The following is a 13,391-nucleotide window of genomic DNA, read 5'->3' as shown; positions in this document are numbered from 1 at the left end:
ATTCAACAGAAACTACAGCCCAGAGCTGTTACAGTTCTGGAAAAAAAAAAAAAAAAAAAAAAAAAGAGAGAGATAAATTATCTTATTTGTCATGTTTATCTCATTTAGAGATAAAAATGCCTTTAAAAAATAGTACTTGAATATTTTTGGCATCATTCTGCACCTTCAAATCCAACTGAGTTCAGTTAGAGTTCTCTGTTTATTCAAGAGCAGACATACACTATAATTGTATAGAAAAAATAATATTTTGTGGAACAGTGTTTATAATGCTTCACCTAGCACATGGTGGCCCATGGCTCTCCCGTGTTTTTGGAGGATTATTTGTACACAGAATCATTCAGGTTGACAAAGACTTCTAAGATCATCTAGTCCAACCTTCAACCTAGTACTGATAAGTCCACCACTAAACTATGTTACTAAGTTCTACATCTTGCAAAACTTGCAAACAACATCACTTATTGGCTCGGCTTTGGCCAGCAGTGGGTCCCTTTGGAGCAGGCTTAAACTGGCCCTTATCTAACATGGGGCAGCTGCTGGGCTCTGCTCACAGAGGCCGTCCCTGCAGCTCTCTGCTACCAAACCCTTGCCATATAAACCCAATACAAAGACCTACCAGTCTGTATGGCAGCTGTGGCAAGTATGGCCAGAGCAAGCTCTCAGGTCAGCCATCCGTGCATGGGAATGCTTTGAGCGGCTGCCGGCAGAGGGGCTGGCAGGGAAGTTTTGCTGTCATGGGCTTTGGACAGGCTGCATTGCTGTGGGTCCTGGCTCAGCTTTGCCATGGGCCAGCAGGACTGGTGCTACCATCATGTGTGCTCTCCTGGAGCTCCATCAACTGCTGGCTTTCTTGGGTAAGTGGCATGTGCCCTGTGGGCCTTGGTCGTGCAAGTTGGGCTGGAAAGAGGCTCCCAAGGGAGGAACATTGACCAGCCCAGCAATTTGGTAATGCTGTGAGTGCCTGCATAAGCCTTTAGTGGCAGCTGCTTAATTAAACTGCTCTCCCACCTGAAAAAACACTGGCATGTGAGCTCGTATGGAGTAATCCGTGACATTCCTGTCTGCATGAGAATGTCCTGGATATTTTTTACGTGGTACTTGATAAAACAGGTACGTGAGGTATTTCAGTTACATTTGACAGATTCGAGGAAGGGTCCAGAGAAATCTAGCAAAGAGAAACAAATAAAGGACACTGATTGCTGGCAGTGTCCACACAGTTGAGAATAACCCATTTGACAAAACACTATTCATTACATGTCTGCCTCTGTGTGACTTTGGCTGGCTGTGACAACTACTTCGGTCCTTCGCAACAAGCCTGGTTGATTGAGTTGTCATTTCCAGTGCAGTTCTTAATAAATGTGACTTCCAGAAAATTCATGTTGATTGAAGAGTCTTTTAAATGGCATTTCACCCTGCAAAGGTTCTGTAAGAGAATGACTTTAAGGAGAAAAGATAGCAGAGGAGTATAAATACGGAATGGTACATGACATTTTGGGGGGAAGGAGGCCTCCTGCAGAGCATGTTAAATGATGCAAGGTTAAACATGAGGTGGATTGGAGTCTTCTAGAGTTTCAGTCATGTCAGGTGGACTGGTGAACTTTGCAAAGCTGGATTTTAATAACTATCCTCTCTACATTTTGTACTATCAGAGGCAGCAGCTTGCTGCTGCAATGTAATTTCCCAGGCAGGGGAGGAGCGGCCCCAGCTTTGCCCTGGATTGCTGGTAGTTGATTAATGTGGGATCTAACCAGTCCCTTCTTGATATTCCATCCAGTCAGGTTTAGCATGACACTTATCTCTTCACTTGCAATCTCTTCACTTACAATCTCTGTTCTTCATCTGAATTGATCGGTGCTGTGATTCTCTGGTGTGTTAATGAGTTTTCTGTGTGGTACTGTGCTAGGGGCCTTGTTAAACTCCAGAGACATTCTGCCTACTGCATTTTATTTATACGCCCACTCTGTTACTCTTGACAAAGAGGAGCTGAGTTGTTTATCTTGAGTTTTTGTCAAAAAATTTGTCTTGCAGTAATTTTCTCTGCTCTGGCTGCCCACGGAGGCAAATCCGAATGTATTATTCACCTGTTATTTCAAAACCATTTAAACTTGCCAAATGTAAGTGGTGTTTTACACGATTCTGCTGATACTCTCAAAGTTGTTATTAACTGCCTCAGAAGTAATTTTTGATTGTGGCTGCATGCAGTGGAATGATGACAAGGCATATTCTTTCTTCTGTCAAACTGAAACAATGTAAGGACAGTATACTTGCCCTCGGAAACAAAATGTTTTGCAAGCAATGTTTGTGCAGACACTTTTTGTTCATTAAAGCTGAATACAGCTGGAGCTGTCCCCAGCTACTCCCTTCTTTCAGTGCAAATTAAATCCACTCTCACCCATCCTGACGGGTGGTCAGGAAGATGATGTCTATATCTGGGTGTCAAGATCCTTTGCCAATACAGATGAAAAACCAAATGTTGGTCAGAATCTGTATTCTTTGACATTCAAAACATTTTCCAATGTTTTGTAAGATGGAGAATCCAGATTTTTTAGCTTCCTGGAGTTTTCTAAGTCACTGGGAGCTGTAGAAGTAGAATGCATATTATTGAATAGGCATGAAGTTGTAGGGTGTTTTGTGTTGTTGCTGTTCTGTCCTCTCCCCATGATTGCTAGATCTTAGAAAGAAAGCTTTTTCTTCATACTTTTGGTTTTACAATTTCCTTTTATAAAGAACACTATATTGCACAAGAATTTGTAGATACTTTAATGAATGTATTTTCAACATTTTCTTTCAAGTACTTAGAGCTGACAAATACAGAGATAGCCAAAAAAAGCCGTGAAAGAATATAATTCAGTGTATAATTACTGGAGCTTCTGTAATATAACCGCAACTGAAGTTGTTTGTACGGTTTCTTTCCCTCCTCTTAGCTTCTTGAGTGTCCTCCTAAGAAGATACTCAAAATCTGACATTCTTTAGATACTTCACTTTTTTCTCCTTAGTGCTTCAATTGAACACTTATGCTTCTGTTAACGAAGAAGCCTGTGATCATGATTCCATAGTTCAAATTAGATTAGAGGACAAATTCAATTTTAGTCACTCAGGTTCGAGTCAGAGCTGACTTCATTGTCGCCAGTTGAGTTAATCTGTCTCTGCACAAGTGTAACTGATAGCATAAACAGAATGATAATCAACTGCTGAACTGTAGGCACAATTTCAAAGTTATTCCATAATTGCTCAGTGTTACAAAGCAGGCTACAACCAGTGAGTTGGTCCTCACTGGTTAGTAATCACTTTGGTTCTGAATTGGCGTCCCTGGGAGCCTGCTGTTGGAAATATTACAGTGATATTAGAGAGGGCATGAAGGTAAATGCCTTGACATTCTCCATTCTTGTAACAGAAGTTGAAGCAGAGTATGTGTGTGTTTTTTTGTGTGAAGTTATTTCTATTTTGAACATGTTTTGTAAAGAAAAGAGTCCAGCATTTCTGTGCCAAGCAGAGAAATGAGAAAGAAATGCAAGGCATGGCACTGCTGACCAAGCAGCAGCATCAGCATCCCACAATGCCAGTCCTGCCTCTGGCCTCTCTCCTCTGCTCTGGTGAAAGCAGTAGCCATGGATATGCTGGAAGTCTTCTGTGGAGTGGCTTCTGATTACTGGGCACCCTTCGGTTAAGACAAGAGCACCCTGATGTGAAAGTGCTGTGTCAGATTCAAACTGAACTTCTGAGACCTACTTAAATCCAGCTCAAGGTCTGTAAAAAGCCTAAAAATTTTAAAAGAGATTTAAACAGGTGTTTGCAAGCTGTGTCAGTAATGATGAGGATGCAGGAGGTGTTTTGTAGCATCTGGCAAGACAGAGTGTTCACCTGTCTTTGGCTGGAGAGGACCATTATGGGGCTATTTCACTTTGAACAAATTAAGTCAGCCCCTAAGTATCTCTGAGGTGTTTTAGGATCTCCTTTGGTCCTGGCAGCAGAAGTGTGGGAAAGGCAGTTTAGAATAAATTCATCTCATCCCTAAACTTCTGCGCACGTTTGAGGAAGTGGGACTTTCAGACGTACACTACTTTTATTTTTCTTGAGATAGGGATATAGAGAGTTTTCTAAAAAGTTGTTTTGTCAATTGCTAATTAAACCTAACCAGGAAGGCAGAAAAAAATCACAAATTGGAAAAAAATAAACAAAAAAACAAACGAACAGTGATCTACTTAAAATACAGTTTTCTGTAAAAACCATGTCCTTCAATTGAAAAGAGTGTTTCAGGATCCTGAAGTCACAGCTGTTGATGAATGCATCTGTTTGGTGGCTCTCTGGAGCTAAAATAATACAGTTTATTGAATAACGTGTGAATGATGACAAACTAAGAGCTTACTGTCTGAAAGCTTTCAAGAGTATGCTACAATGCCAAACAAGCATGGAATGATGCCAGCATTATGCTTTTGGTATGAACTTTTCACTTTATCAGGGCAGATAACATCATGTAAAATAAACCTGACTAAGCTATCCAGACAGGGGTCTGCGCAGAGTGGAACGATCCCAGGGACACTTACAAGTGTAAGGATGAGTGACAGGTTTTGTGGGTTTATACCGATAGACGTTTCTCCTTTATTCTGTTATGTGGTAAGTCTTTTACATGTGTTACAGACTGCACACCAAAGATCAAGCTTTCAGTCACAGAGAGCCCTCTGCAAAGATTATTTGACCTTCCATCGGGTGCCTGTGGGGATATCACTCTGAAAGAAGTCGTTCTCATTAAGGTTCCTGCTGACAGTTGGCAGACCAGGTGGTCCTGCATAACACGAGTGCAGGGTCTCACATCTGAGTCTTTAAAGATTGTGCAGGTAGGAAGAGTGGCTTGCTGGTGCTCCGAGTTAAGCCAAACTGGTTTGTGTTAGCTTAAAAACGCGCTGTTTGTCTTGTGTTTTCTCAATATACCCTGCAAGATCGGTGTCTTTGTTGTGTACTTGGCGTCATGCTTGAAGAAACCAGCACTGCTATGAAATGTTTCGGGATGGTATATTTTGGGAACTCACTGTCACAATATTTTACAGTACACCGGTTGCTACGTGAGTTGGTCTGAACAGGGCAATAAATTCAGCAACTTGAGCAGTGGTTTGTATTTCCTTCTTTTCTGGCTTTTCTACAACTTGCAGCTATCGCTGTTTCCCTCCCCAAATGTGCCCAATATCTATATGTCTATCTTAGAGCACACTTTGGAGGCCTTTGGAGCTCCTCTTTCCTGCTTCTCTTTCTTTTAAAATGCCTACGGCTTCCAAGCTGCCTCGTATCTCAGGGTGGATGCTGCTGAATGTTTCCTAGAGAGATACAACCTTTACAAAAAAAACAAAAACCAAAAACAACTGCTGATTAGTGTGACAGCTTTTTTGTTCTTGCTTCAGACTGTTGCTCACCAGCCTCTGTCCAAGATTTCTAGTTCATTTTGGGCCAGCACACGCTATCATGGCATTCCAGACGCCAGTCCAGAGCTACCAGCTTGTGCCCAACCTCAGCTTTCATGTAAGAAGTGAACGTGCAGATAGTGCTGTAATGAAGAAAACCTGAAACCCTGAACTGAGCATACCTGAGGGAGAGCTGTTGGAATCAAAAATACATTGAAACCATGCCTCTCTTATATACAAAGTAAGCTCTTCATCTTTATTAAAAAGCAGTCTAGTCAAGTGATTAAAGTTATGGTTTTGCTGAAGTCCTTGCTGACTGGAGATTTTAAAAATTTTAAATCCTTTTAATATGAATGATATTTAAAGTTCATTTCATTGCTTTTGCCAATTCTATCTAAGCCTCCCTTGCAGACATTGCTGCTAGTTACATCGGTGTGAGAGAAAACAGTGTGCCAACACCCGTGTTTATATGGATAGAGTACATCGAGTTTCTTCATATGCCTCCTGTCAGCTTTCCTTTTTCCAGTTGTACCTGACTGTTCTTTTGCTCTCTGTAGTAACCTGCTGCCAAATTTTATAAAACAACATTTCCTTTTATATTAAGAATACTACCAGACCCTTGTAAAGAGGAATTCTGCTCTTGTATCTGGTATTAAGAATGTGTCGTTAAAGAAACAGCAGCCTGCCACATCCAGCAACCGTACTGGAAATGATTTCTTGCAGGAAATAATGGCTTTCTGCTGAAATCATTAAAATGAAATTCTTAACTTGTCTCGAGATCTTTGAAGGCACGGGGAGGCAGGCTTGCACAGTTCGGTGCCTGTTAGGCACATCTGCATGCTGACCTGCCTTCTAGGCAGACCTCAGTAAGCTGCCTGCCTGAAAGGTGCTGTACAAAGGCTTGTAACTCACTTTCCAGGCAGACAAGAACCGGTACCTGTCTAGGAGACATCCCCTTGCTGATGACCTGCCTCCAAGGCAGATCTCTCTAGTTATCTTTTCCGTCTTTGAAGCAGCTCCATGCAGAGTTGTGTCCTTAGCTGACTGAACTGCTGCTTGCCTGGGAGGTGCTTGGGTTGATAAGCTTCCTTCTAGAAAATCCCAAGCAATTATTTACCCAAAACATCATATTTCTGAAAGGAACATGTAGAATTTGAATCTGTAAAATATGTTTTTAGTTCTGACTGATTACTGTGTCTGATATTCACTCTTAACTGCAGGTGTATAGGAAATATAACAAGCATCCCTCTCCCACGTTAAGAAAAATAAAGAAGCCTGTCAAAAAATTTTGCTAATATGGCACAGAGCACGCATATGCTCATGCTCACGTCTGTGGCAGTAATTTAGCTGCCAAACTTGCTGTATAGGAGGGAGGGAAGTAGGCTGACTTTTTATGAAATCCAAAATTACTATTCTGTGGAGAACTAGGAGGAAGGCAGACACTGGATGTTTCAGTATACAGTCTTAAAAATTGCGTATGATTACCGTGAGTCAGGCAACCAGTTCACTCATACAACCTTGTAAGTACCAGTTGCTCATTTTTATACAAAAAAAAGGTTTAATTTTACTTGAACAAAACCAAACAAGCCCCAAACAAAATTCCATTTACTAGTTAATGGAAAAATACAATTTAGTTCCTCTTGCTTTCCTAGAGAAATTCAGATTGCAGATCAGACATTAGACTTGAAAAAAAAAGTGGCATATACATCCTCAAGGCCATAAACCTGCAGCAGTGAAGTCACCAGATAAAGGATAGATCTGCTATCAAGTATTCTTATGCTCAGGGCAATATTATCGTGCAAGTGTATTGGTGTGATTCTGCAGCAGCCTGCTGGCAGTCAGCGTAGAGTCACTCTGACGGACATGGAATGAGTGCAGAATTTGGTCTTATTAGCTCTGCTTGTGTTTCGCAGAAGCAGCAAGAGTCTCCTTTAGGTGCGTTTGTACTTGATACAGTCTGACATGTCCCATGTGTTTGGACAAACATTAACACAGAAAGCTCAGCAGTTAACAACAGGTATTGCAGAATCTGTTGGTCCTCCTCTGTTTCTTCCCGTCGGCTGACCCACTCCACTGGTGACTAGTATCTCCTGTCACGGATAATTTTCCCTTGTTTCAGTGACATTAAAGCTGGGGCACTGTGGATGGAGAGCTCTGAGGGTGGAAGGCTCCATCTGGGTGAAGGCGTGAGCATCTCCAGGCCAGGACATGGGTGTGCCTTGCTACAGCACAGCTGGATGTCTGCTGTGAGCTGTTCCCAGCTCGTGGCTGCCCCAGGACACCTTCACATCTGCATCACATGCTGGGATGCTGCAGGGGCAGGTGGGCACCCAGGACCTCGTGTGAACATGGGGTAGGAGCACGTATAGATGGTGTGGTTTTCTCTGGAGCATTCTGTATCTGGAACAGGTGCTGAGAGGGACCTTCCACCTCTCCTTACAGGTACTCTGTTCCCTCTGTATGATATAAAAACATAATTAAGGAAGACAAATTTGTGCTTGGAATGGAAGGTGCTCAGATATATAAAAGTTTTCAGTTCTGATCTAAGCTAGTTTCAGAGTCCGGAAAAACCTTTTCTCTCTCTTCTGTCCAAATTAATTTCATCCACTGGATGTGAAGAATAGCAATTAGGAACACAAAATCATGCTATGTGATCCAGAAATGCAGGTAGGATCCCTGTTCTTTTTTGACTCTTCTTTCTCCCTCTCAACCTCTTTCACCCTATCTTTACTCTAGCATATTTTGACTAATGATTATGGTTGAAGAAATTGAAATCTGCTCACGGGTATTTCTCAAGCAGACTAAGTTTGTCAGCTAAATTATTCATTGTGAATTAGCTTCTGGGAGGCAGTGCCTGTACTTAGTGTGGTGGTGACCGGGCTGCACCTCTGGGTATCGCTGTGACACTCGGATGTAGTGTTGACAAAATTCACAGCTTCCAATGGCCACAAATGACAAAGTAGGTTTCTCCTGCATACGTTAGCTGCTTGAAGCTATAAGGCATGACCTGCTCAACAGAGGGGAGTTGGGTGCTGACAGAGAGCAAATGTACACTTACAAATAAAAGGTTGCATATGCTAAAACATAGCGAAGTTTCATATAATATTTTGGTGTAAGAGATTCATTAAAATAACAAATTTTGGGGAAATAGTTGAGTCCACCCACTTCCCAAGCATGTGCAGACGGGTTAGGTTGCTGTTCATAAACTAGTCCGAGACTCCTGCAAGTCACCAGATGGCCCGGTACTATGAATCACTAGCCGGGCTAGCTTTTGATCTGCAGAGTTGAAGCCATGCTTATTTGAATCCAAGTTTTACTTTCTGCAAACCCTGGAAATGTTTTTAATAAGATGATGTGCTGTTACATATGTATCAGTTGATAATATGTGGAAAGTTATTACTTCAAATATGTTGAAATCATTTCTGAGAAGTGATTGGAATAGTGCATTTGAAAAATCAAAGTATATTGAAGGAAATGCGCTAACCTCATGTTTTCATCAAAGGCTTTATAAGGATTTTGTTTTTCATTGGTGTAGTGTCCTTTTCTAATCTCAGCATTGTAGAGCTTACCAAATGTGTTGCAGAAAAATCCTCTGATGCTCATCCATGTGTATTTTGAGGAACAGCGGGCACCAAAGAGAAGACTTTAATGGATATGAACAGAAGAAAAGAGTTACTGAAATCCAGTGATTGTGTTAGAGAACTGAATCTGTAGCAAACATGGGCAAAACTGCTCTGCTTCTGAACCCTTCCAGCTTTAGTGAATTTGATAAAGAGCAACACAGATCTCAGCTCACCATAACTTTTGAGTTTTGTGACACTAAAGCCCCTGCCAAGCTTTTGCCAGTATTGCCTAAGTTCTTCATCTCTATCCTGTGTAACAAAATACATCCTCATGCAGGATGCTGTGGTCTCCTATGTACGCTAAGAGTAATGAATGCAATTAGCATTTGGGAGCAAGGTGGAAAATCCTTTCCTCCTTTCAGAACCCTTCACTGGATGGCATCCCACACTTGTGCCTGTGTTGTGCCTGAGCCCTGATTCGTGCTGCAGCTTTCTTCTTGCTGGGGGTGCCAAGAGGATCATTGCACGGGGTTTTTCAGCTTGCTGCCCCTCTGCCAGACCTGGTTAAACCACCTGAAAGATGAAAAAGTTGATGTGGACTGGCAGACACGTGTACTCAAACAGGATGCTCGTATGCACTTGTGGCCCTGAAAATTAACGCGAAAGCCTAATGAATCGTATCCCACCAGAACTGCTTGGTCCTGACACTACTTTAGAGGTGTTTGCTTCATCTTCTCCCTGTCTGGATCTGCTTCTGAGCCCTCACGATGCCTTTCCCCCACACAGAGCAGCCCAGCGCCTTCTGGCCGTGACCCCCAGCCCTCAGGCAGCCCCAGATATCCCTGTCCCGGCGCACAGGACCCGCTGAAGAAGCCACAGCAGAGCGGAGCCCCCGAGCGGGCAGGGCCCGGTCCCCCCCCTCCGCCGCCCGCCCGGCGCTGCCGGCCCGGGGCCGCCAGGTGGCGGCGTCAGCCCGCGGTGCTCACGGCTCGGGGCCGGCCGCGCCCGCGGGGGGAGACAGCGTTTACCCGCGCCTCTCACCCTTTTCCCTTCCACTTTTTCCTTTCTTTTCCCCTTCCCTTTTTCCCTTTCCTTTTCCCCTTCTCCATTTCTTGCCCCTTTTCCTTTTTCCTTTTTGCTTTTTAATTACTCTTCCCTTTCCCTTATCCCTTCCCTTCCATTTCTTGTTTCCTCCTTCCCTTTCCCTTTCCCTTTCCCTTTCCCTTTCCCTTTCCCTTTCCCTTTCCCTTTCCCTTTCCCTTTCCCTTTCCCTTTCCCTTTCCCTTTCCCTTTCCCTTTCCCTTTCCCTTTCCCTTTCCCTTTCCCTTTCCCTTTCCCCGTCCCCGTCCCCGTCCCCGTCCCCTTCCCTTTTTTCCCTTCCCTTTCCCCTTCCCCCTCTCTCTTTCCTACGTTATTTTAAATATGTTTACCTCTTATTTTATTTATATTTATATTATTATTTATGCCTCTCTCTCTATTATTTTATCTTTTTTATCTTTTATTATTTTCATTTTTATTTCCAGTTCGGAAATCCCCAGGCGACACAGTGAAGCCACTGATTGAGACTGGGAAGGACTGGGGGGCATAACAGAGTCAATTTTTCTCTTGTGCTATCAGCTGAAGAACACCTTGGAAAGTCTGCAGTTAGATTGTTTTATAAATATTGTATTACAAGACCATAAACACTAAGAAATCACTTTGCAAATACTTGTTTGTAAGAACTGCGCTTTTAATTCCTTCAGTTGAGAGACTCTGAGGATGATGCAAGAGTGAATTTGGAGGAGGATAAACTACCAATGCCATCAGTTTCCTCCGGTAGTTAATATTGCATTTAAACCGATAATGATTGAAATGATTTTTGAATAACTCGCCATCTGAGATATTTGTAATGTTAAAAAATCGCATTTTAATGTAATCTCTGCTGCCTTAAATGAGCTTACATTATGCATGTTGTTATGCGAAGAAAAATGAGAGAGGAGAAAAAAACTCCTTGCAAACACTTTGTGTGAGGCTGACAAGTAGGTAAAAACTTAATTTCCTTTGCAGGCATTGCTCGGGACTCAGAGGGGAATAGCCACATGACGGCAGCCACGCAGTGCGGGGCAGGGCTGCAGATAGCTGTGACTTTCAGTCCTTGCTGCCTTGATTCTGTACACAACTGCGTAGGAAATGCTTCTTTATTTCCAAACTGAATTCAAGTCAGAGATAGGCTAAAAGCACCATTCATTTAGATTAAAGATCCTGAAACTATCATGTTTGCAACCATTTGTCACAGTTTAAGTAGCAGTGCATAAATGTCGTGCTGTTGGTACACAATTTAATCTCTGCTGACAACAGCTCCATTTCCAAAGTTTCTGCGGCATTTTTTTTTAATGTTTACATTTTTTACAAGCAGACTCTTCTGCTCGTGCAGAAGTGGGATGGTTCTTTGGGTGAGCAGGCCTGAATGCCCTCAGCACTGGGAAAAAATGATAAAGCACAGAGATTAGTATGTATGTGAGCACCGATCAAACAGTGTTTGCACTTGACAGCATTTACATCTAGCTGAATGTGTGGATTTTGTTGTTGCTTCAGGTCAGAATAAAGTGGATAGGCTTTGTTCTGGCTGAGGGTGAAAGACACACCGCTAACTTTTGACCTCCCCTTGTCCTTACTCCCTCTCCTGTTACCTCCACCACCAAAAGCAGGGGAAAAACTAATCATATGATGAGATTTTTTTGTTATCTTTCCAATTGTTCTGTTGAAAAATACAAGCAATGATTACCAGTTTATCAAACACGAATGCTTAGCTTCCAGTGGATGTCAGTCTTTTGGTATTCTTGGCACAATGTTCATAGCTTTAGGCCTTTCCTTGTAATAAAGCATTGGCTCAGAGTGTATAGATTATAAATCACCGTGTCTCTTTCCAGTGATAATGCCCTTTATAGACCTCATTGCTTTGTCTTCTGAATCTGTCTGTGTTTGAGCATATGCCCAACCTGGAGCAGGTGGAGGAAAAAATGGTGAATTTCCTGCCACAAGGAACTTTTCTAAACTGTTTATTTGCAGCTACCAGGAGAAACAAGTCTTTGTGGTAATTCTTCTAAACCAGAGAAAATAAAGATGTTGCCACATGGAAGACTGCACTGATCCTGAGTTGCAGAAACCTCATTGCTTCACTCTATGAAACAGAGGTAGAACTATGTTTACAGTCCTCTAAGTGTATTTTTTCCTAACCCCAAATGAGAAGAGTGTACATCTGGGTTGAGGATGTCCTGGAGGAACTGGAGGTCTGTTGCAGTGGGATGCTTTTGATGTAGCTGAACATGGTTTCTGAAGCTTGGGGTTAATGTGCTGCTTACAGAGTTACTCGTGAGAGTGGTTCAGAGCAGTGCTTCAGGAAACCTCTCCAGTCAGTGCTGCCAGGTCTTTGTAGTTCTCATCCTTAGCTTCTAAAATACCTGCAGTTGTTTACACAGGACAAAACAGATGTGCTTGGCTAACCCACAGAACAAAAGCTGAAGCAAGTGGGAACAGGATCAGTCCCAGCTGACATGTTTTAGCCATTGCAGCCTCCCGAGTCCACTCAAAAGTGCCATCTCTTGAGCAAAGATCAGTTTAACTGAAATAACCTATGAATAAGTAGTGGCATCAGATTCAGATAAAGGAAGAGGACTGACACATACAGATTGAGACGGGCGTTTGGTGGTAGGAACGAGGAACCAGGCAGCAAGAAAAAGCAGAGATCAGAAGTTATTCTGTGCAAATACCTTATCCACAATGCGATGAACTTTAATTTCCAGAAGCAAATATTATATGTAAGTCTTGATAATGGAAACATTATCATATCTGAATCCAGCTTGCCACTTTCTAAAATACACTTCATGCAAGACAGCTGTCTGTCCTGTCAGATTATAAGAAGTCTGTGTTTTGCTCTGGTGGTTTGAATTCTTTCTGGCTCGTTTGGCTATTCAACTTACTTTACAGTGCTCGTTTTCATGGTATTACAATTCTTATCCTACACTGTCTCTGCCACATGACTAGAAGTGCTGAAGCTTCTCAAGACCCATGGCATAAATAGAATTTCTGTTTTCCCTTCTCCATTCCCATCGTAGATCTTCTTTGCCGGGCACCAAAGTCCTCTTTGCACTTGCCTTTGTGCAGCTGAGAGCCACACTGGCCCTCTTCCCCTCCTCAACCTTCTGGGCAAGCTCCCACTGCCTCCTCAGCTCCACCAGTGCTGGGACAAGTTCTGTTCTACCTCTCACCATGCCCAAACAGGTCTTGCAGTCCTCCTCGCCTTTCTGATCCCCTTTGCCACAGCCTGGTGGGGTCACTCCCTGCTAGAGGGCTGGCAGCCAGTGCCTGGATTTTTTTTTTTTTCTTACTGCAAATGAAGTAAGAATCCAGAATGAAGCCAGAACCCTCTTTCTGTAAAGGGTTTGGGAGCAATGAGACA

The 13,391-nt window shown here is 42.8% G+C and overlaps 1 long non-coding RNA gene across 4 annotated transcripts in view; it reads left to right on the top strand.

The window, feature by feature from the left end:
• The first annotated feature begins 564 nt into the window (after nt 1-564).
• Nucleotides 565-13,391, top strand: part of LOC137858811 (uncharacterized) — a 196,268-nt gene continuing 183,441 nt past the window's right edge. For all 4 annotated transcript variants that reach the window (XR_011098024.1, XR_011098023.1, XR_011098022.1 and 1 more), the window contains exon 1: nt 565-851. This is a non-coding gene — a long non-coding RNA (uncharacterized lncRNA). The remainder of the gene's footprint in view (nt 852-13,391) is intronic.

This window comes from Anas acuta, chromosome 6, assembly GCF_963932015.1.
Source record: "Anas acuta chromosome 6, bAnaAcu1.1, whole genome shotgun sequence".
Taxonomy (NCBI): Eukaryota; Metazoa; Chordata; class Aves; order Anseriformes; family Anatidae; genus Anas; species Anas acuta.
This window is presented reverse-complemented; position numbering and strand designations above follow the sequence as displayed.